Source organism: Carcharodon carcharias, chromosome 9, assembly GCF_017639515.1.
Source record: "Carcharodon carcharias isolate sCarCar2 chromosome 9, sCarCar2.pri, whole genome shotgun sequence".
Classification (NCBI taxonomy): domain Eukaryota; kingdom Metazoa; phylum Chordata; class Chondrichthyes; order Lamniformes; family Lamnidae; genus Carcharodon; species Carcharodon carcharias.
Window position 1 is genome coordinate 141762872 of NC_054475.1, and position 16915 is coordinate 141779786.

The following is a 16915-nucleotide window of genomic DNA, read 5'->3' on the forward strand; positions in this document are numbered from 1 at the left end:
CACTTTTTGTACATATACAACTATAATTTTAATTACATCACTCCAGCGCACAGTCTCACAACAATTTAAAATAAGCCTTGCATTTCTTTTTGAGAAACGTTGGAGTTGATAAAGCCGAGCTAGGTTTTTGTGGTGATATTTTTAGTACTTGAGCTTGTGATTGAAGAAGTTGCCTGATTTCACTTTTAAACTTATGTTTTTTCTGAAATAAGGAACCAAGATCATCTGATGACTTATTTGGTGAATCTGTTCTATGTGGAACCTGGCTATAAGGATCAAGATGACTCCAAGATCAATCTCTGATTGTGTTGAAGTAGCTGAAACCAGCCAAGGTGGCAACAGGGGCATTGGAACTGTCTACAATATGCCTGGCCTAAAGGAAATAAACAGCTTGGGTTACTATTCTGGGTAAATATTCACATGTGGTTATTGGTGAAGGTAGGATCAGATTGTGATCTGATGCCCTGTGATCCGGTAATATGTAGTTCCTCACTGCTTCGCCACAGGCGAAGAAGTGGCCACTTGGGTGAGGTGTGAGAAAGCCTGAAGCATTCACGGAACAGTCCCCACCTGATGATTTCAGGAGAGAAAGTTGAAGAATGGCACGCAAAAGATAGAAAAGTTACAAAAAATGTAAATAATGATTGAAGATCTCCCCTTTGACAGAATATACAGTAGAAATTTGCAACAATTGAAATTAATTGGAATCATCTTACTCCTCATTTATTTCTGCTGGCTCTGTGTCATTTGTTTTTCTCTTTGTACATCAATGGAAGTTGAAGATGAATGACAAGAAATGGAATTTGTTCTTTGGTGCACAGATGGCAGAGCAGGGAAACATATGCTATACTCCAAGATGTGCACAGAATCAGATCTGTTTGCCAACTTCAGCTGAACTACACCTTGTTCAGATCAGCTATTGGAGAGCTGAATATATACCACATTCAAAATCCATGTAGCAGCACAAATTGTAGCATTATATCATTACAAGAGCAAAATACTGTGGATGCTGCAAGTCTCAAATAAAACAGAAAATTTTGGAAATATAAAGCAGGTCAGACAGCAATTGTGGACAATGTATAGGAGTTAATGTTTCAGGTCAGTGACCATTTGTCCGAACTGGGGGTGCTTAGAGATATAATATTTTTTAAGCAAGAGAAAGGGGGAAGGAGAGGAAGGAACAAAAAGGAAAGTCTGTAATCAGGCGGAAGGCAGGAGAGATTAAATAACAAATGGGATAATGGTGCAAGGCAGAAGGAGATGGTAGTGGGGACAAATAGAAAATAAAAGAAATGAAAACGGAAAACACTGGCAATACTTGGCAGGTCTGGCAGCATTTGAGAAGAGAGGAACAGATTTAACATTTCATCAGAACAAGGAAAAAAGAATCGTAATAGGATTTGAGCAAGTTAAAGGGCAGGGTGGGAAAAAGAAACAAAAAGGAAGGTCTGAAATAAGGTGGAAGACAGCAGAAATGACAAAAGAGTTGGTGGTGCAAGGCCAAAGGAAGTAATAATGCAACAAGAAAAGAAGAGAGGAGATGTAAATGGCAGAATGATGCACAGCTGCTGTCTGCAAGGAAAAAGAAGAGAAAAATAGGAGTAAAACTAGAATAATGAAGAAAAGGGGAATAAATGGGGCAGAGGTTAAAATCAGAAATTGTTGAACCCACTGTTGAATCCACAAGGCTGTCAAGTGCCTAATCAAAAGGTGAGGTATTGTTCCTTGAGCTTAAGTTGGAATGGTGCACTGTGCTAAAAACAGAGAGGTTCATCTGAGGGCAAAGTGTAGAATTAAAATGACACCCAATTTCCAATGTAGTGGAGACTGTATCCTGAAGAGCTAATACAGTATACTAAATTGAAAGAAGTACAAGTACCTAGAAGGAGGGTTTGGGGCTTTGAACAGGAGGAAAGGGTGAGATAAAAGGACAGTGTTGCATCTCCTGTACTTGAATGTGAAGGTGTCATAGGAAGGGGGAGTGTTGATTGAGAATTGGATCAGGGTGTCATGGAGGGAACCGCCCCTTCAGAATGCTGGATGGGGAAGATGTGTTTGGTGACAGAATCACGCTGTAGGTGGCTGAAATGACAGATGACGGTTTGCTGACTGCAGTGGCTGGTGGGGTTGAAGGAGATGACAAGGGAATCCTATTGTTGTTCTGAGGGTGTTGGGGAATGGACAGGAGCAGAAGTTGAATTGTCAAAGTCGAGCACCCTGCTAACCAGGGTAAGGGGGAAAACCCTCAAGAGAGACACTGGTGTGCAACATTTCATCATCAGAACAAATGCAATAGAGAAACTAGAAGAACTGAATAGAGTCCTTGCAGGAAGTGGGATGTACAAAAGTTTCAAAGTAGCTGTGGGAGTCGATATTGATTGATAGCCTATCCCAAGAAATGGAGCCAGAAAAGTCAAGGGAGGGGAAGAATTAGAGATGACAATGTGAAGGTGAGAAGGGTGGAAATTGAGGCAAAGTTGATCAAATTTTCCATTTCAGGACAACAGCAGGAAACAAGAACAATATAGTCATCAATGTGATGTATGGAAGATTCTTTGTTCCAGTCTACTCAGGAATTTTCCCTCATCTCTTTAACCAGCACATTGATATCTATCTCGATTCTGTTTCCTGCTCTAACATGATTTAGAAAAAAAATACCTTCCAGTTCATGTAGACAAAATTTACAAGCATGAAAATAACTGCATATGTGAAAGCTTGAAATTTTGGCCTTGATTTTCCCCTTGACCCACTCCCATTTCCTGCAATCATTTCCCCTTGTCCTCCCTGAGAAATGGGCTGGGGAAAAGAATATTAGGATCAGGAAACCCAACCCTATTGCCACCCATTTAATTTTTTAAATATACCAAATCATGTGAGAAACCTGAACTGTGAGATTCCCAGTAGCTGAAGCAATACAGGAGCAGTTGGCTCCCCAAGGTGAGTTGTTCTTTCAGTACTCTTTGTGGACCAGAAGTATTAGGGATGTTCTTCCTGGGTTCCTCAAGGAAGCCTTCAAGTTCTCCCAACCCCAATCTCCAACTCTCTCTCTCTCTATCAGCCCTTCTAATAGCAGGACTCCACAATGTCGTCATCCGTCCCCTGACCCCACCCCCTCACCCCCACCAACTTCTCCCCTGCTGGGTAGACATTCATTTCCCCAGGGTTGGGGACTGTCCCCATGGCTACTGCTTTTCCCTGCTGGCCAATGAGGGGAGGCGATGGAGTAGTGGTATTCTCGCTGGACTAGTAATCCAGAGACCCAGGGTAATGCTCTGGGGGCCCGGGCCAGAAATTACCCCCTGTCGGGGGGGGTTATGCGGGGGCGGGCAGGCACAGGCGCAAGCCCAATCGCCACTCCCGATTGGGTCCGTGCCGCATGTGCACGAAAGAGTGCAAAGATCTCCTTGAGGCACAGAGGTGCCTCAGGGAGATTTGTTTAAGTTATGGAAATTTGAATAACGATGGGAAAAAAAATTAAGGACATAGATCTCTAAAGGCAGAGGAGCATGTTAGTGGGGTGGTGAAAAAGGCATTTGGGATACTTGCCTTTATCAATTGCGGCATAGATTACAAAAGTAGGGAGGTCATTTGCAATTGTATAGAACCTTGGTGAGGCCACAGCTGGAATATTGTGTGCAGTTCTGGTCACCACATTATAGGAAGGGTGTGATTGCACTGGAGGGGGTGCAGAGGAGATTCACCAGGATGTTGCCTGGGGTGAAGCATTTAAGCTATGAAGAGAGGTTGGATAGACTTGGGTTGAGAAGACTGAGGGGTGACCTGATCGAGATGTACAAGATTATGAGGGTCATGGACAGGGTGGATAGGGAGCAGCTGTTCCCCTTTGTTGCAGGGTCAGTCACGAGGGGGCATAAGTTCAAGGTGAGGGGCAGGAAGTTTAGGGGGGATGTGAGGAAAAACCTTTTTATCCAGAGGGTGGTGACGGTCTGGAATGCACTGCCTGGGAGGGTGGTGGAGATGGGTCGCCTCACATCCTTTAAAAAGTACCTGGAAGAGCACTTGGCACGTCATAACATTCAAGGCTATGGGCCAAGTGCTGGTAAATGGGATTAGGTAGGTAGGTGAGTTGTTTCTCACGTATCGATGCAGACTCGATGGGCTGAAGGGCCTCTTCTGCACTGTGATTCTATGACATGTCCTCTTATGTGAAACTGTCACATGAGCCGGGACTTGTCCATTATTTATTTCAAAAATTTTTATTTAAATAATAAACACTTCTTGAAACCTCATCCCACCCGTCTATCCAACCTCTCTTCATAGCTTAAATGCTTCGCCCCAGGCAACATCCTGGTGGATCTCCTCTGCACCCCCTCCAGTGCAATCACACCCTTCCTATAATGTGGTGACCAGAACTGCACACAATATTCCAGCTGTAGCTTCACCTAGGTTCTATACAACTGCAAGTGACCTCCCTACTTTTGTAATCTATGCTGCAATTGATAAAGGCAAGTATCCCAAATGCCTTTTTCACCACCCCACTAACATGCCCCTCTGCCTTTAGAGATCTATGTCCTTAATTTTTTTTCCCATCTTTATTCAAATTTCATGAAAAATGCAAAGGCCGCCTTGACTCTTCGCCTACCTGCCAACATTAAGGTTGGACAGGCAGCTCAGTTAATTATTTGAATTACTTTTTAATAGGCCTTAATAGGTCTTTGACAGTTCGGAGAGCCGCAGCCGACTCGGCTGAATGACGTGTGTTGACGTCGGGAAGCCCGCCCGATGTCACTGCGCGTCATTTTACACGTCGGCAAGTGGGCCCTACCCCCCTGCTCACCGACGGGAAAATGCTGCCACTGGGTTCAAATTCGGCCACGGCAGATGGTGGAATTTTAATTCAATAAGATTCTGGAATTAAAAGTCCAATGATGCCCATGAATCGATTGCTGTAAAGATCCACTTGGTTCACTAATGTCCTTTAGGGAAGGAAATCTGTCATCCTTATTTGGTTTAGCCTACATGTGACTTCAGACCCAAAGCAATGTGGTTGACTCTTAAACGCCCTCTGAAATGGATGCGCAAGCCATTCAGTTGTAACAAACCGCTACAAAGACACAAAAAAGGAATGAAACCAGACCACTCGGCATCGACCTAGGCACCAAAAACGACAACGGCAATCACAGCCTTGTCAACCCCACAAAGTCCTCCTTACTAACATCTGGGGGCTAGAGCCAAAATTGGGAGAGATGTCTCACAGACTAGTCTAATAACAGTCTGACATAGTCATCCTCGCAGAATCATACCTTACAGATAATGTCCCAGACTCTTCCAACGACAACGGCAATCACAGCCTTGTCAACCCCACAAAGTCCTCCTTACTAACATCTGGGGGCTAGAGCCAAAATTGGGAGAGATGTCTCACAGACTAGTCTAACAACAGTCTGACATAGTCATCCTCGCAGAATCATACCTTACAGATAATGTCCCAGACTCTTCCTGGGTATGTCCGGTCCCACCAACAGGACAGATCCAGCAGAGGTGGGGGCACAGTGGTATACAGTCAGGAGGGAGTTGCCCTGGGAGTACTCAACATTGACTCCGGACGCCATGAAGTCTCATAGCATCAGATCAAACATGGCCAAGGAAACCTCCTGCTGATTACCACGTACCGCCCTCCCTCAGCTGATCCATTAGTGCTCCATCTTGTTGAACATCACTTGGAGGAAGCACTGAGGGTGACAAGGGCGCAGAATGTTCTCTGGGTGGGGGACTTCAATGCCCATCACCAAGAGTGGCTCAGTAGCACCACTACTGACCAAGCTGGCCGAGTTCTAAAAGACAGAGTTTATCTGCTAGACTGGATCTGCGGCAGATGGTGAGGGAGCCAACAGGAGGGAAAAACATACTTGACCTCATCCTCACCATCCTGCCTGCCGCAGATGCATCTGTCCATGATAGTATTGGAAGGAGTGACCGCCGAACAGCCATTGTAGAGAAGAAGTCCCATTGAGGACATTGAGGATACCCTGCATCGTGCTGTGTGACACTGTCACCATGCTAAATGAGATAGATTTCGAACACATCTAGCAACTCAAGACTGGGCATCCATGAGTCACTGTGGGCCATCAGCAGCAGCAGAATTGTACCTGAACACAATCTGTAACCTCAAGGCTCGGCACATCCCCCACCCTACCATTACCATCAAGCCAGGGGATCAACCCTAGTTCAATGAAGAGTGCAGGAGGGCATGCCAGGAGCAGCACCAGTCATACCTAAAAATGGAGTGTCAACCTGGTGAAGCTATAACACAGGACTACTTGTGTGCCAATCAGCATAAGCAGCAAGTGATAGAAAGAGCTAAGCCATCCCATAACCAACGGATCAGATCTAAGCTCTGCAGTCCTGCCACATCCTGTCATGAATGGTGGTGGACAATTAAACAACTCACTGGAGGAGGAGGCTCCACAAATATCCCCATCCTTAATGATGGAGGAGCCCAGCACAGCAATGCAAAAGATAAAGCTGAAGCATTCATAACAATCTTCAGCCAGAAGTGCCGAGTGGATGATCCATCTCAGTCTCCTTTGGAGGTCCCCAGCATCACAAATGCCAGTCTTCAGCCAATTCAATTCACTCCATGTGATATCAAGAAATGGCTGAAGGTACTGGATACTGCAAAGGCTATGGGACTTGACAACATTCCAGCAATAGTACTGAAGACTTGTGCTCCAGAACTTGCCGTGCCCCCTAGCCAAGCTGTTCCAGTACAGCTACAACACTGGCATCTACCCGGCTATGTGGAAAATTGCCCAGGTATGTCCTGTACATAAAAAGCAGGACAAATCCAACCCGATCAATTACTGCCCCATCAATCTACTCTCGATCGTCAGTAAAGTAATGGAAGGGGTCATCAGCAGTGCTATCAAGTGGCACTTGCTTAGCAATAACCTGTTCACTAATGCCCAGTTTGGGTTCCGCCAGGGCCACTTAGCTCCTGACCTCGTTGGTTCAAACATGGACAAAAGAGCTGAACTCCCAAGGTGAGGTGAGAGTGACAGCCCTTGACATCAAGGCTGCATTTGAGAGAGTGTGGCATCAAGGAGCCCAAGCAAAACTGGAGTCAATGGAAATCAGGGGGAAAACTCTCCACTGGTTGGAGTCATACCTAGCACAAAGGAAGATGGTTGTGGTTATTGGAGGTCAGGTATCCCAGCTCCAGGACATCACTGCAGGAGTTCCTCAGGGTAGTGTCCTAGGCCCAACCATTTTCAGCTGCTTCATCAATGACCTTCCTTCCATCAAAAGATCAGAAGTGGGGGTGTTCACTGATGACTGCACAATGTTCAGCATGAATCGCGACTCCTCAGATACTGAAGCAGGCTATGTCCAAATGCAGCAAGATCTGGACAATATCCAGGCTTGGGCTGACAAGTGGCAAGTAACATTTGCATCACACGTGTCAGGCAATGACCATCTCTAACAAGAGAGAATCGAACCATTGTTCCTTGATTTTCAATGGCATTACCAGCACTGAATCCCCCACTATCATCACTCTGGGGGTTACCGTTGACCAGAAACTGAACTGGACTAGCTATATAAATACTGTGGCTACAAAAGCAGGTCAGAGGCTAAGAATCGTGCAACGAGTAACTCACCTCCTGACTCCTCAAAGCCTGTCCACCATCTACAAGGCAAAAGTCAGGAATGTGATGGAAAACTCCCCACTTGCCTGGATGAGTACAGCTCCCACAACACTCAAGAAGCTGGACACCATCCAGGAAAAAGCAGCCCGTGTGATACGTACTACATCCACAAACATTCACTCCCTCCACCACTGACGCACAGTAGAAGCTGTGTGTACCATCTACAAGATGCACTGCAGGAATTCATGAAGGCTCCTCAGACAGCATCTTCCAAACCCATGACCATTACCACCTAGAAGGACAAGGACAGCAGATAGATGGGAACACCACCACCTGGAAGTTCCCATCCAAGTCACTGATATTCCTGACTTGGAAATATATCGCCATTTCTTCACTGTCACTGACAAAATCCTGGAATTCCCTTCCTAACAGCACTGTGGGTGTACCTATTCTACATGGACTGCAGCGGTTCAAGAAGGCAGCTCACCACCACCTTCTCAAGGACAACTAAAGATGGGCAATAAATGCTGGTCCAGCCAGTGAAGCCCACATCCCATGAATGAATAAAAAAAAATGAGGCCACCCATTCACCAGCTGCCAGACAGCAAATGGTGCTGCTGTTATATTAATGATGTCCTTCTGTTAAGATTATCAGGCTTCTCCTCCTCCCCATGAACATTGGAGTCAACATTTATGGCTGGTGGACATTCCATGGAATAAGTCAATAAAGAGCAATGAAAAACCAAATTGTTAGCCTGTTGAAATGGGCTGTATGTTCAGCCAGCTATGCAGCTACTTTTGCCTTTGGTGGATATACTTTTATATATGTGTATATATATATATATATATACAATTTATATAATATATTATATTCCTCTCATTTTTCCATTTTCTCAATTCATTTCCATATGGTCTGGAGAGTGGGATAATCAGGTTTCAAATGAAAAATTCCACTATTCCATGCTCTCAAGATATCCCAGTTAAATTTGAAATCTAGTTTACTGTGACTTCAGGCTTAAAGATGCCTAAAAGGCACAATACAACAACAGGAGATGAAGTAGATAGGCAGAAAATTACTACACATATTTAACATTTACAGTTCTATAATTTGTTGCCACTGTTATTTCATAATAATGACCTTTTTTGCTTTAAACTGGTAAAGCTGTATGTAAAGCAATTAAAAAGTGACATTTGCAGTTTTACTTGTTATGATCATGTGGAAAAAGCATAAACTCCAAAATTCCATGAACAAAGGACGGTGGAACAAGGGAGGGAGGATTGGCTAATAGGGAGGTTGCAATTTGTGATAAAACCCACTTCCTTTTGGCATTCCAGTATGTAGACCAGCATTACAAATTCTGGCTCGGACAGACAGACAAATCTTCTGTCAATTGTCCCTATGCCAAGGGAATGCAAGCGGTGGGGGTTCTGGACTATTCTGAAATTCAGCCAAATACAGTCCCATAAAACTCAAACAGAACTCTTACTAGCTGAGAGTTGGCAAACCTTATATGGATAACCTATTAAGAAAGGTGTCATTTTAGAAAAGATTGTTCATCTTCAATCTGATTCCCTTGGGCTGGATTTTACATGCCCCCATTGGGCATGTTTTCGGTAGGGTGGGCACGTAAAATAAGGCTGGTGCCCAGCCCACCCACCTCCAAGCTCACCCACATAACATTGTAGGCGGGCAAGTGCCAAAATCAGCAGCCTGCCTGCCATATGTAAATAAATAATTAAGGGTCACTTGAGCTTGTTAACAAGCCAATTGACCCCGATAATACGCTGCCCACACCCTAATATGTTTGGAGTGGGCGGGCAGGTGGGAGTGCGCAGCCCGTTTTTTTAAAAAATAGTTTCTAAAAGGGCGGGAAGGGGGTATTATTTTCTGTGGGTGCCCTTTGCGACCACCGGCAACCTCCTAAGATAGTGCCCCCACCTTCCTAACCGCCTGCTATCCAAAACCCAAACCCCAAACCCTGCACCCCCCTCACTATTCTGGCCAAACCCTCCCCACCCAATACCCTGGACTTACCTCACTCCAGGATCCATTAGGCCTTCTTGGGACTGCTTGCAGCAGCACCCACTGCGGAGCTCTTGGTGTTGCCAGGGCTATTGGAGTGGTCCACAGTGATGGGCAGAAGTCCCACTCTGAGCCAATTTAACCTGCCCAAAGCTTATTATAGCAGCAGAGCAGGCTTGCACAGAGTGAGTTGGCTTCCAGCCGACTTTCCTTCCAGGGTAGAGAGGTGCCAAACTGTGCGCTCCCATCCCCCTATAAAATTCAGCCCAACCTTAGCTCTGTTTCTGACCAGAAATACCTCCTGGACTTCCCTCCTTCAGCCTCAATCTCCACCCTCGAGGTGACAGAGTACCACTCCAATTTTCCAACCAATAGGGCTCACATCTCTTATTGACATGATCCAACTATGTTATTGAACGCAAGAATGACCCAAACCTCCCTGTCGCTTGCCATTTTAACACTCCACCCTGCTCTCTTGCCCATATGTCTATCCGTGGCTTGCTGCATTGTTCCAGTGAAGCCCAACGCAAACTGGAGGAACAACACCTCATCTTCCGACTAGGCACTTTACAGCCTTCCGGACTGAACATTGAACTCAACAACTTTAGGTCCTGAACTCCCTCCTCCATCCCCACCCCCTTTCTGTTTCTTCCCCCTTCCTTTTGTTTTTTCCAATAAATTGTATAGATTTTTCTTTTCCCACCTATTTCCATTATTTTTAAATATTTTTAAATCTTTTATGCTCCCCCCACCCCCACTACAGCTATACCTTAATTCCCCAACCATCCATTCTTAATTAGCACATTCGTTTAGATATATATTACCAACTTCAACACCTATGTGTTCTTTTGTTCTGTTGTCTGTAACATCTTTTGATGATCTGCTTCTATTACTGCTTATATAAAAACAAAAAAACTGCGGATGCTGGAAATCCAAAACAAAAACAGAATTACCTGGAAAAACTCAGCAAGTCTGGCAGCATCAACGGAGAAGAAAAGAGTTGACGTTTCGAGTCCTCATGACCCTTCAACAGAACTAGGTGAATCCAAGGCAGGGGTGAAATATAAGCTGGTTTAAGGTGTGTGGGGGGGAGGGGTTTGGGTGGGGGGAGAGAACTGGAGGGGGGTGGTGTGGTTGTAGGGACAAACAAGCAGTGATAGAAGCAGATCATCAAAAGATGTCACAGACAACAGAACAAAAGAACACATAGGTGTTGAAGTTGGTGATATTATCTAAACGAATGTGCTAATTAAGAATGGATGGTAGGGCACTCAAGGTATAGCTCTAGTGAGGGTGGGGGGAGCATAGAAGATTTAAAAATATTTAAAAATAATGGGAAAAGAAAAATCTATATAATTTATTGGAAAAAACAAAAGGAAGGGGGAAGAAACAGAAAGGGGGTGGGGATGGAGGAGGGAGCTCAAGACCTAAAGTTGTTGAATTCAATATTCAGTCCGGAAAGCTGTAAAGTGCCTAGTCGGAAGATGAGGTATTGTTCCTCCAGTTTGCGTTGGGCTTCACTGGAACAATGCAGCAAGCCAAGGACAGACATATGGGCAAGAGAGCAGAGGGTGGAGTGTTAAAATGGCAAGCGACAGGGAAGTTTGGGTCATTCTTGCGGACAGACCACAGGTGTTCTGTAAAGCAGTCACCCAGTTTATGTTTGCTCTCTCCAATGTAGAGGAGACCACATTGGGAGCAACGAATGCAGTAGACTAAGTTGGGGGAAATGCAAATGAAATGCTGCTTCACTTGAAAGGAGTGTTTGGGCCCTTGGACGGTGAGGAGAGAGGAAGTGAATGGGCAGGTGTTACATCTTTTGCGTGGGCATGGGGTGGTGCCATAGGAGGGGGTTGAGGAGTAGGGAGTGATGGAGGAGTGGACCAGGGTGTCCTGGAGGGAACGATCCCTACGGAATGCCGACAAGGGGGTTGAAGGGAAGATACGTTTGGTGGTGGCATCATGCTGGAGTTGGTGGAAATGGCGGAGGATAATCCTTTGAATGCGGAGGCTGGTGGAGTGGTAAGTGAGGACAAGGGGGACCCTATCATGTTTCTGGGAGGGAGGAGAAGGCGTGAGGGCGGATGCGCGGAAGATGGGCCGGACACTGTTGAGGGCCCTGTCAACGACCATGGGTGGAAAACCTCGGTTAAGGAAGAAGGAGGACATGTCAGAGGAACTGTTTTTGAAGATAGAATCATCAGAACAGATGCGCCGGAGGCGAAGAAACTGAGAGAATGGGATGGAGTCCTTACAGGAAGCAGGGTGTGAGGAGCTGTAGTCGAGGTAGCTGTGGGAGTCAGTAGGTTTGTAATGGATATTGGTGGACAGTCTATCACCAGAGATTGAGACAGAGAGGTCAAGGAAGGGAAGGGAAGTGTCAGAGATGGACCATGTGAAAATGATGGAGGGGTGGAGATAGGAAGCAAAATTAATAAATTTTTCCAAGTCCCAACGAGAGCATGAAGCAGCACCGAAGTAATCATCGATGTACCGGAGAAAGAATTGTGGAAGGGGGCCGGAGTAGGACTGGAACAAGGAATGTTCCACTACCCCATAAAGAGACAGGCATAGCTGGGGCCCATGCGAGTACCCATAGCCACACCTTTTATTTGGAGGAAGTGAGAGGAGTTGAAGGAGGAATTGTTCAGTGTGAGAACAAGTTCAGCCAGACGGAGGAGAGCAGTGGTGGATGGGGATTGTTTGGGCCTCTGTTCGAGGAAGAAGATAAGGTCCCTCAGACCATCCTGGTGGGGGAAAGAGGTGTAGAGGGATCGGACGTCCATGGTGAAGAGGAAGCGGTTGAGTCCAGGGAACTGGAAATTGTTGATGTGACGTAAGGTGTCAGAGGAATCATGGATGTAGGTGGGAAGGGACTGGACAAGGGGAGAGAGAAGGGAGTCAAGATAACGAGAAATGAGTTCTGTGGGGCAGGAGCAAGCTGACACGATCGGTCTACCGGGACAGTTCTGTTTGTGGATTTTGGGTAGGAGGTAGAAGCGGACCGTCCAAGGTTGGGTGAATATCAGGTTGGAAGCTGTGGGAGGAAGATTCCCAGAGGAGATGAGGTCAGTGACAGTCCTGGAAACAATGGCTTGATATTCAGTGGTGGGGTCATGGTCCAGGGAAAGGTAGGAGGAAGTGTCTGCGAGTTGACGCTCAGCCTCCGCAAGGTAGAGGTCAGTGCGCCAGACAACAACAGCACCACCCTTGTCAGCGGGTTTGATGACAATGTCAGGGTTGGACCTGAGAGAATGGAGTGCAGTAAGTTCAGAGAGAGAGAGATTAGAATGGGTGAGAGGAGCAGAGAAATTGAGACGACTAATGTCGTGCCTACAGTTCTCAATGAAGAGATCAAGAGAAGGTAAGAATCCAGAGGGAGGGGTCCAGGTGGAGGGAGAATATTGGAGGTGGGTGAAAGGACTCCTGCCCAAAGAAGTGAGCCCGGAGATGAAGATGGCGGAAGAAGAGTTCAGTATCATGCTGAGCCCGAAATTCATTGAGGTGAGGGTGTAAGGGTATGAAACTAAGTCCTTTGCTGAGCACTGAATGTTCAGCATTGGAGAGGGGAAGGTCAGGGGGTATAGTGAATACACGGCTGGGGCTGGGATTGGAAGGTGGGGTGGGGACGGAGTGACAGGCAGGGGTGGAGGGTCCTAGATGGGTGTTGGTGTCGATGAGTTGTTGGAGCTTGCGTTCCTTAGCACTTGAGAGAAAGAGAAAAAGTTCCTTGTTGAGGCGTTGGATGAGACGAAGAATAAAATGAAACTGGGGGCATGCGCAGCAGTGCTGCTGGAGGGAGAGGTCGAGTGTGTTCATATGGCGGCGCATGGCACTGAGTGTGGATCTCAGAATGTGCCTCTATTACTGCTTGCTTGTCCCAACAACCACACCACCCACTCCACTTCTCTCCACCCCACCCCCAAACACACACACACACACCGTAAACCAGCTTATATTTCACCCCTTCCTTGGATTCACCTAGTTCTGTTGAAGGTTCATGAGGACTCGAAACGTCAACTCTTTTCTTCTCCGCCGATGCTGCCAGACCTGCTGAGTTTTTCCCGGTAATTCTGTTTTTGTTTTGGATTTCCAGCATCCGCAGTTTTTTGTTTTTATCTATGTTATTGAACTGTTCCTCAAGATTGGGAAGGGGTGGCTCCTTTCCATTGGTAAAGGGGAGTTCCATTATACTGTACTTCCACTAGTGGAAACAGTACCCTGGATATCAGCCTTATGCTAATATGATTCCATTGTCATTGATATGTTAAAATCATAAGAGTGTTTGGAGTGCTGGTTATAAGCAAAAAAGGAAATACAAATTGAGCTCAGCAAGAGCAACAATGGGAGTAAACTATGAGAAACGAAAGTCACTATAATCAAAATTTGTAAATCTTCATATTAATTAAAGATCTTATTATAAAAACAGAAAATGTTGGAAATACACAAGTCAGTTAGGATCTGAAACAAATAAATAATGGCCCAAGTCTTCCAGATTCCAAATCATTGGAGACCGGTCATACAACTGAAGATGCGCATCAGGATCCTGTGGAAATCTTGATGCATGGAAACATGTGTTAATTACCTGGGAAGTTTAAACTACTGATGGACAATTCCCCTGCTCCCCAGTACCCTGCGTGAAAGACTCCGACTCACAGATAGAATCGGAGACTTGGGACAAATCCACCCACCTTATCTGGTTAGTAACCCAGGAAACATTAGACATTAAACACTGGTTTAACACCTGGGTAACTCCACAACTGACACCCACAAACACCACTCCCAAGCACCCACCCTGGCACCCCAATTACACACCTGTGCCAACCCAATGAACCCCCTAACTGGACCTGACTATCCCTGAGCTGACCTGACCCAACAACCTCCTGAACACCCAACTATCCCCCTGACCTGACCGACTACCCCCCAAACACAACTAGCCCCCCACCGATCCAACCCAACTATCGCCCAACCAGACCTGACTATACACCTAACCTGACCCGACCCAACTAACCCCCTCACCGCCCAACTACCCCCAACAACCCACCCCGACTATCCCTCCAACCAGCCGACTACACCCTAAACACCAAATATCCACCTGCCCAACTCTACTACCTTCCCAACCGGACCCGACTAACACCCCCGCCTGACTGAACCTGACTAACCCTCTGACTGCCTGATCACCCACTGACAACCGGACAGCCCACTCACTCCTCACCCACCCACCCATCTCACCCACCCGCCTACTCATCCACCTACCTATTTCACCCACCTCGCCCACTTCACCAAACTTAAACTAACTACCCGCTCACCCACCACACCACCACCTCACCCACACCTCCACTGTTGAGGAGGCTACATCTCAACCACTCACCCATTCAGTCATCCTTTCACTTATCCACATTTAAAGACTGGACTTTTAAAATTACCAGACAGAATACAGCAGCAAGAGGGGTGTGCCCTATCTTGCCCTGACTCTACTCCACTCTGATGGAGTTGCCCAGGGGACACAGCGTTGCACATTTCTGTGTCAGCCGGGATCAGAAGATCCAGAAAGAAATGCACTGCAATGTCAGGTCAAGAGAGTCTTCATACGTATTGCTGTTGCTCGGAAGATTCAGACCAAAGTTTTGGAGAGAAACCATTCATCAAACTATTTTATTAAACACTTTATCCCTTTTTACACTTCTGTGATGACGTTTAGATATGATAGAATTGATAGCAGGGAAAAAATAATTTTGGAGAGCTCATTAAAAAGCTTTACACTAATCTGATTGCTCACTCATTAGAAAGAGATTTATGCTTTCGATCTATAAAGGAAGTTACAAAATCAGTGATGTGCAGCATAATTAGATGAAACAGAGAAAATTGCAAACCTTTTATGTGATTGGAGATCAAATGACTGGAATGCTACACTATTCATTTTATTTTTGAACATTTACAAAAATAAAATATTCCACAAATGGCTTCAGCACTGTAAAAACACCAAAATTTACAAGGTGAGAATAAGTCAGCAACGAGTAAAATTCAATTTTGGTAGGGACACAAAATGGGCAGTAGCAGATCGACAACCTGCTACACACCCTGCCTGATTTGGCATTTCGTTGGCTTTAATGGAAGCATAATGAAATACAAGCATAATTTGGTGTCTAAGGATCTAAATATTGCAGGTGGCATGTGTGTGTTCAATCTGTGCTAGCGGAGCACAACCCGTCATTTCAGTTATAGTTCCTCCATGGGCGCTCAAGGCACCTGCCTGAACCCGGCGTTAAGCCTGCCACATATGCAGATGGAGGCCTAATGCCTGTTTCAAATTCCATTGCAAAACTGGATTACAAAAGACTGCAGCACATGTTTCTTCAGATGCTTAACAGTGTTAGATTTTGATAATACTACTAACTTTTCGGGAATTGTATTAGTTTGAAATAACATTTATGGATTTTATCTTGACCACTTTTTAAACAGTTCAGTTTGAATTTCTTCTAGTGGGATAATTAACAGTTAAGGCAGCTGTTTGTAAGGAACTGGTTTTGATGACTTAATTACTTTAAAGGTATTGAACATTCTGGGCTCAAAGAATTGTTTTTGTTTTAATTACATTATGCAATTGGGGGCTCCTTGGTCAGCATTAAAGAAATAAACGAAAGGTTTGAGTTCAGCAGCTTGAATCTAGTACGAAATCTTATCTTTAAACAAAACCATGTGTTTTTAGGGTTAATTGATTAACAATATCTGTATGGCAGATTGGAGGAATTTCCTGACATTATAGTAGGAAGTGTTATTAACATTTGTTCTTAATGGCTTTAGTGTCCATGGGATTTGGGTTGAAAAATGTTGATGTGAATTGTTTACGATAGGTTGTATTATTGATAAGAGGATGTAGCATTTTTTGTACAACTGTAATCTATATCTACAAGGATATGCCACTTGTTCACAATAGAATGTACCTCCAGGAGTCCAGGGAATAAGAGATGGGCATTTGTCTTCAGTCTACGTGACTCTATTTACAGAGATGGGGTGACACCAGGTGACCCACAGCCTAAGCCAATGAAAAGGGGTAATTTGGACTATTTCCAAATAAGGGATGAGGAAAAGTCAGAAGTATAGATAAAAGTTGGCAAATCAAAGTCTTTGCTGGCACAGTTTTACCCTGGCTTCTATGGTATGATTCTTCTGAGACACAGTTCAATGTATCATCACTTCAGAGACAGAAGGAGAAAGGCATTGCCTGTGCTGGCAACACTCAAGGAATCCTAGGGCCTTGAGCGATAAGAATCTTCCATATTGTCTT